This window comes from Onychostruthus taczanowskii, unplaced genomic scaffold, assembly GCF_017590055.1.
Source record: "Onychostruthus taczanowskii isolate IOZ18803 unplaced genomic scaffold, ASM1759005v1 scaffold13, whole genome shotgun sequence".
NCBI classification, from domain to species: Eukaryota; Metazoa; Chordata; class Aves; order Passeriformes; family Passeridae; genus Onychostruthus; species Onychostruthus taczanowskii.
In genome coordinates this window covers 11,067,752-11,075,827 of record NW_024498462.1, presented here as the reverse complement: position 1 = coordinate 11,075,827, position 8,076 = coordinate 11,067,752, and the positions used below count along the sequence as shown (strand labels likewise).

General features: G+C 48.8%; 1 protein-coding gene across 2 annotated transcripts in view; it reads left to right on the top strand.

Moving 5' to 3' along the window:
* The first annotated feature begins 7,770 nt into the window (after positions 1-7,770).
* Positions 7,771-8,076, top strand: part of HMGN5 (high mobility group nucleosome binding domain 5) — an 8,585-nt gene continuing 8,279 nt past the window's right edge. Inside the window, exon 1 of one of the 2 annotated variants that reach the window (XM_041396686.1) lies at positions 7,771-7,929. The gene's annotated coding sequence lies outside the window, so the exon portion shown is untranslated. The remainder of the gene's footprint in view (positions 7,930-8,076) is intronic. The other variant, XM_041396684.1, reaches the window with a different exon arrangement.

Below are 8,076 nucleotides of genomic sequence, written 5' to 3'. Positions count from 1 at the left end.
GCGGGAGCGTTCGCCCCGCCTCGCTCCGCAGCTGCCACCGCCCGAGTCCGGAAGGGCGGAAAATGGTTTTTTAAAAATTAAATAAATAAATAAAGAGTAAAAAAGGAAAGGGAAAAAAAAAAAAAAAAGAAGAAGAAAAAAGGGGAGGGGGGGGGCGTTTTGAGAGCGGCGGGGGGAACCGGGGGACACCGGGGCGGGAGGCGGCGAGAGGGAAGGAGCCGAGCGTGGGGGTCGCCATGGTAGCGGCTGGTTTCCCTCAGTGCTGCCTCCCCTCAGCAGCAGGTCCCCTCATGGCCGCTCCCCTCACGGCCGGGTCCCCGGCAGCGATGGCCCCGCGCTGGGCTCCGCCGTTACCGGCTGCCCTCCCGTGCGAGGGCAGCGGCGGCACCGCCCGCCCCGTGCCTTGGCCGCTCACCCCGGTCTGGGGCACAAGAAGGCGGGGGTGGGTGGCTGTTGCTGGGAAATGGTGTTTAGAATTAAGAATTTCTCTTTAAAATCTATTCCAGCGTGGAAGGTACTGGCCAGGTGATGTGCCAACCCATGCCAAAGGACAGGTGGCATCCAGGGGAGTTCTTCACGTTCCTGTGGTTATTGTAAAGTATCTTCCAGACACAAAAACAGCCATCAAATCGCCCACATTTTTAATGGTTATAGTCATGGTGCCATGTTATTGAAGGAAATTTATATCCAGCACCTGTCTCCCACTTGCCTCTGGTACTCCAACTATTACCTCATATATATTTTATTATCTGTTCCGATAGCAGGTTCACAACAAATGGAAAATATGTACAGCGATAAGCACAGGAAGCTGCAATTTTACACCTACAAGCTAAGATGAAAGCAAGATGTTTGTTCTGCTCTTGGCAAAAAACAAGGAGGTGTTTCTGAAATGAGTTTTCCAAACAAGCTTTCCTGTTTCAAATTATTCGTTTTTCTAACAAAAAAAAAATATTTATGAAAACACAAATAAGTATTAAGTAATCTATATTTGCTTTATTAATTTGCCAATAGTAAAGGAAAGAAAATTGTTTTGAGGAGCATATGCCTCAATTTGATATTACTTATATACTTATCTGAATCTTTGAAGCAGTCATGAGTTTTAAGGATGTTTGAAAAAGCAATAAACCAAAATTGATTGAGGATGATGGTACGCCATAAAAATTCCTTGGTTCAAGGAATTTCAAAATTTAATAAAATAAATGGTGTACTTTTCAATCTGTTTAAAACAAACTGACTTAAGTCCAGGGGATTAAAATTCTTCAAGGAATGTTTCTTCAGTTGTGTTTGTGCAGCCCCTTCCCAGCTGCTTGAGAAACACCCTGGGAATTCCTGCTGGCTCCAGCGTGTAACCTGATTCACGGCAAGGAACCCAGGAGGGAGAAACCTCAGCTTATCAGAAAGAAGGAAAAACTGCAGGTGGAGAACGGGAGAGGGAGGGTCACTTGAACTTTGGGCTCCCCTGTCACATTCCTGGCTCTCCTCTCCCTGGAGAAGTGGAATCAGCTCCTCAGAGGTGAGATTCACCTGGAGCGAGCTGCACCTCGTCCTCCTGCCTCCTAAAAAAGCTGCTATCATCATTACTCTCAAAAGTGCTCTCTAGGAGGCATTTTATCTTCATGAAATGAGATTTATTAAGTTAAGAGCAATACACGAATCAGGTATTGTTGACACAACTTGGTTTTCTTGACTCATAAAAGTAAATTTTCTACTTTATTGATGGGAAAGTGTGATGTTTTCTATTCCCACGCTACTCCTGTAAAATTCATGGTGTTGTTTTTGTTTTCACTGTTAAACACTTGGAAAGCTATGAAATATCCTTCTCAATGTAGACCAAAACCTAAAGCAAAATGACCAAATTTTAGGTGCTCCCCAAAGGGGGAGCCCAAGGGATTGGCCATGCCAGAGTCATCCTGGGATTTCACAGTAAAACACTGCCAGTGATGGCAAGGATCCCCTTGCTTTTTCCTAGAGCACAGGCAAGGATGGAGCCTTCCTAGTGCTGGCAAATTAAGCTGTTTTAAAAAGAACTGCAGGAGAACCTCACAATGAAAGATGCAGCAGGAATCATCTGCAAATTCCCTCTTGTCCAAAAGGTCAGGAAGAACCTGCTCCACAGATGCTTTGTAACCACTGAGAGAAATTAATCCAGAATCCACCTGTGAGTAACGTGAGGCTGTGCCAGGGTCCACTCTTGGCTCCTGCTTGTGCCAGGGGAGATGATCTGGATCTGTGTGAAACGGAGAAGGTGTGATGGGCAAGGGACATCAGCTCAGCGCTCTGAACAGGAAATCAGAAATCCACGCTTCATTCCCGGTCCAGCCTGGCAGTAACTGGAGCCAAAGGGCAAAGCGTGACTCAGAGCCCGTGCCCTGCTGCATCCCATGCCGCGGGAGGTGGAAACTGCTCCCCTGCTCCCAAGACTTGTGGGAGCAGGAGGGGAAGTCCAAGAGATCTTCCTCATCTGGAAACTCAGCAGCACTGGGTTTCCTTGATTTGCCTGTAATTGTGGCAGGCACAGAGCGGGGACTCGAGTGCTGGCTTCACCGGAGCAGCGGCAGCAGGAGTGACATTACACTGCAGCTGCCTTAAAACCGCCCGTCCCGCTCAGCACCCCCAGACCAGCCACGCCCGGCTCAGCCCCCCAGGCCCGGCTCGGCCCCCCAGGCCCCGCTCGGCCCCCCCAGGCCCGGCTCAGCCCCCAGGCCCAGCCCCGCGCTGGCTGCCGGGGCGCGCCCCCTGCTGGCGCTCGGCGGGACCGCGGCCAGGGCCCAGAGGAGGAGGAAGAGGTGGAGGAAGAAAGGAGGAGGAGGAAGAAGAGGAGGAGGGAGTTGCCTGGGGCTCTGTGACACGCTGGAGGCCTGGAGACGTCCGCTTTGGTGCCTTGCGGGTGGGGTCTGCAGTGCTTTCAGAGCCATGGAAGCACGTAGGTAGGAAAAGCCCTCCGAGACCAGACCGGGACGTGTACCAGACACTAACCCATTTATTTCCCCGAGTGCCACATCTACACAGTTCGGAAGGCTTTCAGGGATGGTGACTCCTCCACCACTTCCCGGCTTTGAAGACAATCTCCCATCCAGAGTGGGGCTGGCCACACACAACTCCTTGTTTAGCGTTTAATCCCTGCTTTTCCATGTGCTCCAGACTGGCCATCCACCCTCCCAGCCCTGAGCCAGCAGCCAGCCTGGCAAGAGCTGTGTGCTGTGCCTGCTCCTGAAGGGCACTGAGTTACCCTGAGTACCCCAGGGATGTACATGGAAGGGAATACTACAGCTGCAAGACTGCAGAAACATCCAGGGAGTAACAGCTTCCCACTGACAGAGAGTAATCCAGATTGGGTACCAGGAAGAATTTGTGCCCTGTAAGGGTTGTGAGGCCCTGGCATAGGTTCCCAGAGAAGCTGTGGCTGCCCCATACCTCAGAGTGTCCAAGGCCAGGCTGGACAGGGCTTGGAGCAACCTGGGATAATGGAAGGTGGCACTGCCGTGGCAGGGGGTAGAATGAGATGAGCTTTAAGGTCCCTTCCTGGGATTCTGTGATTCTACAAAGTGGAACATATAGATAATTGTGTAAAAAACCAGAGTTTGACAAACAACTTACAAAAACTTCAAACCCACAATAAGTCATTTTTCAGTCTTGGCAGGAGTGGGAGGCCTGAAAGATGATTTCTAATACCAATCTGCCATGGAGGGCTAACAGGAACATGCAGAAAAGACAAAATTTGGGCAGAAAACCCCAGTGAATTTTTTGCATGTGTTTGTGGAGAAGGAGGAGGGTGGGGAGTTCCCAGACAGGAACTCACGAGCTCGCCTGAGGATCTGTCTGGGGTTGAGGTAGAATGGACACAGCGAATAATAACAACCTAACCATTGCCAGATGGTCCTCCCTGCACCCCTGGAGTGGGTAAAACTGCTTCCACACACAGCCTCGGGACATGGCTGGTGCTCCCAGCTTTTACAATCCATTCCCAGGGAGACTCAGCAACTGAGAGGGTTGTGACCAAGAAAGCTCAGCAAAGTTTCACAAACCGTCCTACCCTCAGCACTGATTTTGAACTTATTTTACTAGAATTCTTCCTAGATTCCATTTGAAGATTCCCAGAGAATTTGGGGGTGAGCAAGTCTGTGAGCAGACCCTTTGACCAGAGCTGACTCAGTCCTAGGAGACCCCAAGGCCTCTGCAAAGTCCAAGACTGTGAATGCAAGGGACCATCTCCAAGTATGTAAAAACCCCAACACCCTATGGCAGGCAGCAGACCCTGATTTGCAGCCCCATTTCCTTCCTTCCTTCCAGCTGGCTCCGAGCTCACAGCCAGTGGGAACTGCAGGTTTCTCACAGGATGGGCTTGAGAAAGGCAGGATTTAGTGTTCAGAGTGTAAAACGTGTTCTGTCCAGCCCAGTCCTGGGTCAGAGGGAGCCAGGGCCAGACGAGGCTGTTGGCAGATTTTGGGGTTGTGTGTTCTGCCTTTCAGGGCAGCCACCCTTGAAGGCCCAGCTGAGCAAAGTGTCCTAAACAGCATTAACAGAATTACTGTTCCTGTTACTTGTGCTGAAAACCTGGTGTCTCGTAGAATCTCAGGATGGTTTGGGTTGAAAGAGACCTTCAGGTTCATCCAGTGCCACCCCCTGCCATGGCAGGGACACCATCCACTGTCCCAGGCTGCTCCAAGCCCTGTCCAGCCTGGCCTTGGGCACTTCCAGGGATCCAGGGAGTCCACAACTTCTCTGGGCAACCTGTGCCAGTGTGTTTTAAGTGGAAATATACATTTCCATTTATTTTTTATGCACTAAATCTGTGAATAATCTCCTTTTAGTTAGATGAGGAAATACATTTTCTGGTTTAGAACACCTGATTGAACATCTGTCCTAGAATGGAGTGCACCAGCTCCCAGAGGTGCCAGCATTTTTCTGTTTGCTGTCAAGGGAGTCCAGACAGCTCCGGTGTGAGCTCCTGCTTTGGGATAGATGCCTGAAGCTCCCTGGAGGCCATTCTTGTATCCTGGTACCTGTGTTTTGTGTTTGATACAGTTCTGGAGCATGTAGTTACCTCCTTCACTCTCAAGGACCAAGTAAGAAGCTGTAGCTAAGCCAAAGGTTTTACTGAAGCACAGATAAACAGACTCAATGAGAATCCTAAATTCCTCATCCTCATCTTCCCAAATTAATAAGCTCTAAATGTTTTATTGCAATCAATACTGAATTTGACACATAAATCAATTTTTACCCAGGACAAACCACAGAACCACCCAGGACAAACTATAAAATTAACCAAGCACAAACCTCTTCTGTAGATCAATAATCCACTCATCCCAAAAGTTATATAGAACAAGGCAGAAGGACACTTCAAACACCAGGTACAGGACACAAAAATGTGTTTTGTGGTATTTTGCCACAAAAATATGTATTAATATTACTGGTCATATGTGCCATGACTACAACACACACAGAATCCTAATTTCCCTTCCTCTAAACTCGTGACTGTGGGGCTGCTCCACAGTTACATGAACCAGGCTGAGAGCAGAATGTGTGGAAAGGAATCTCCAACATTCCAACGCCCATGAATTTTAGCACAGAGGAATGAGAAAGGAACATGTATCTGATTGCCTGTTCCAGCAAGGTGAGAAGTCAATCACCCAAGAGTGACTCAGGTCTGTTCTGCCTTTATTCAGGAATGTCCTGATCTACTTCAGCTCAAGAAGGTGGTCCAGGAAAACATTCCTGAAGTACTACAGATCTCTGATAGCAGGAGCAGGCCCTCCTCCTCTGCAGGACATTCCCAGTTTTCACACCATTCCCCAGCATTTGAGCATCACTCTGTAAGTTCAGTGTGGGCTGTTCTGACTGACCGTCCTGTGCTGGTCACCTTTGGTTTGATGTAGGCCCCTGCTTCTGTCTGCACACTGGATGGCTTTACCTCTGGAGTCAAGGACTCCTTATAGAAGGAGAATTCAAATTTTAGCATGGAATTTTGCTCATTGAAACGGTGGCACACAAAAAGGAGATTAATTTCTGATTCGTTGCTTTGATTCGAGATGGTTCATAAATTCAGTTTTAGGGGATTTTGTACTGAATAAAAAATGCCACTTGGGGCAAAAACATCCAAAAAGTCACATGTTACTAACTAATGCTCCAGAATAAACTTATTCTCTTAGCTGCAACCAGGTCTGTAATTTCCTTCATAGTTACAGCCATTTATATTTGCAGCATAACAGCATCTCACAGCAGCTTATCTTGTCTCTTTAGGGGGAAATAATCTTCTCACTAGTCATTATTTAGGTCAGTTTGTGGTTAATGAATTTTCTTTTTTTGAATAAAAGTGTTTGGGAAAATGTAAAGGTGAAAAAGAAGGCAGAGCAAATATAATGCAAAAATCAGTTGTGAATTTTAAATCTGTGCTTCACTTGCACATTTTGATCCCATCTGTTGGTCATGCATGTTGTTCAGAAGATGTTCACACACCCTTCAATAAATTCCTGTTTCTCTTCCATAAAAACTTCTCCCAGAATACAGAAAGGATGAAAGAGTAACTGCAGGGAGACAGGAGAAACCTCCTGAGGGAAGTCAAGCACAAACCTTGATGGCAATGGAGAGCTCAGAGACCAAGAGCTCTTGAAATGTGTTTCAGGTCTGTTTAATTCAGAAGATGGAGAAAACTGCTGGAACACTATTTAAAATCTTGATTAACACAGGAGAACTCGAAGGAGGTGTGATTGCATTTGGTTACATGGTTACACTGAGGCTGGAAAACGCATTTCCCATGATTCAGGAGGCCAGTCAGAGGCATCCTTAAATAATTGGTGTGTTTTAACAAAATAATCATGGCGTTGATGGATCAACATTGACTGGAGGAAGGGGGAGAGGGGTGGCTCCGTGGACAGAAAATTGCTCAGCTTAACTGCAAAGTGCAGGAAGATAATAAACTATTGACATCTCAGCCCTTGCAGAGGGAGGTGACGTAAAAAGTGACAAATCAAAAAGTCACCATGAATTTGTCAAGAACGGGGGAACAGCTGTTCAGGGAGCAGCACTGAAAGGGATCTGGGATTACAGGGGATCAGGAGGAGTCTGAACCCACATGGTGATGCTGTTGCTGACTCTGCAAATGCCACGCTCAGATCTGTTACCTAATTAACCTGATTACTGGATACAGACCTGGGCAGGAATGTAGAGTCCAGAGGAGCCTAAGAATGACAAAAGGTTTAGAAAATATGGCCTATGAGATCATGAGGCCTACAAGAATTTGTTTAGTCTATAAAGTTTTAGGGGGAAAATGATAATATTATGTGAAACGACACAGTGTGTAAAATGTTATTGGAATTTGATGCTCCAGTAATCGTTCACTGGATTTGCAGGACATAGCACAAAGAAGCTGAAATTCACAGCCAAAGTACAGTTTAGATGCTGGGGAAAACTTTGTGGGGTTAAGGCCAGCTGGGTGCTGGAACTGGCTTTCTAGGAAGGTGGCAGAATCCAGTTTAATGTAGGTTTTAGAAAGGGTTGTCCTGCCTTTGGGCACAGTGACACCTCAGAGCAGCAGCTGCTGCTTCAAGTCTCAGCGCAAAGCACCGAGTCCTGACGGTGGTATTAACACACCTTGTGCTTTCCCTTTGGAAATACACAAAATAGGTGGTGGAGGCACTGCCGGACATTGCAGCTATGATGGAAACGAGAGCTGATTTTCCTTAATCCACGCCGAAATCTGAGACTTCACCTTGTGAACAACCTCAGGCTCGCAGGCCCCGCTCCGGGGCCAGCCTCGACAGCGTCAGCCGAGGAGCAAGACCCCAGGAGGCCGGTCAGAGCCGGAGCGCTCAGACAATCCCGGGGCAGCCACAGCAGCCGCTCACCCCGCCGGGGCCGGGCCGGACAAAGGCCGCAGCCCGCTCCCTCCGCCGGCCGAGCCCACGGGCGGGCCGCGGCCCTTTCCAACAGGTACCGCAGGGCCGGGAGGCGGCGGCGGCGGCCGCGCTCTCGCAGGCCGCGGGGCCGAGGCGGCCATGTTGTGCTCCTGCGGCCTGCGGGAACTTTCGGGGAAGTTTGTGGGGCGGCCCGCGGGGGGCAGGGGCCCGGGGGCGGCGG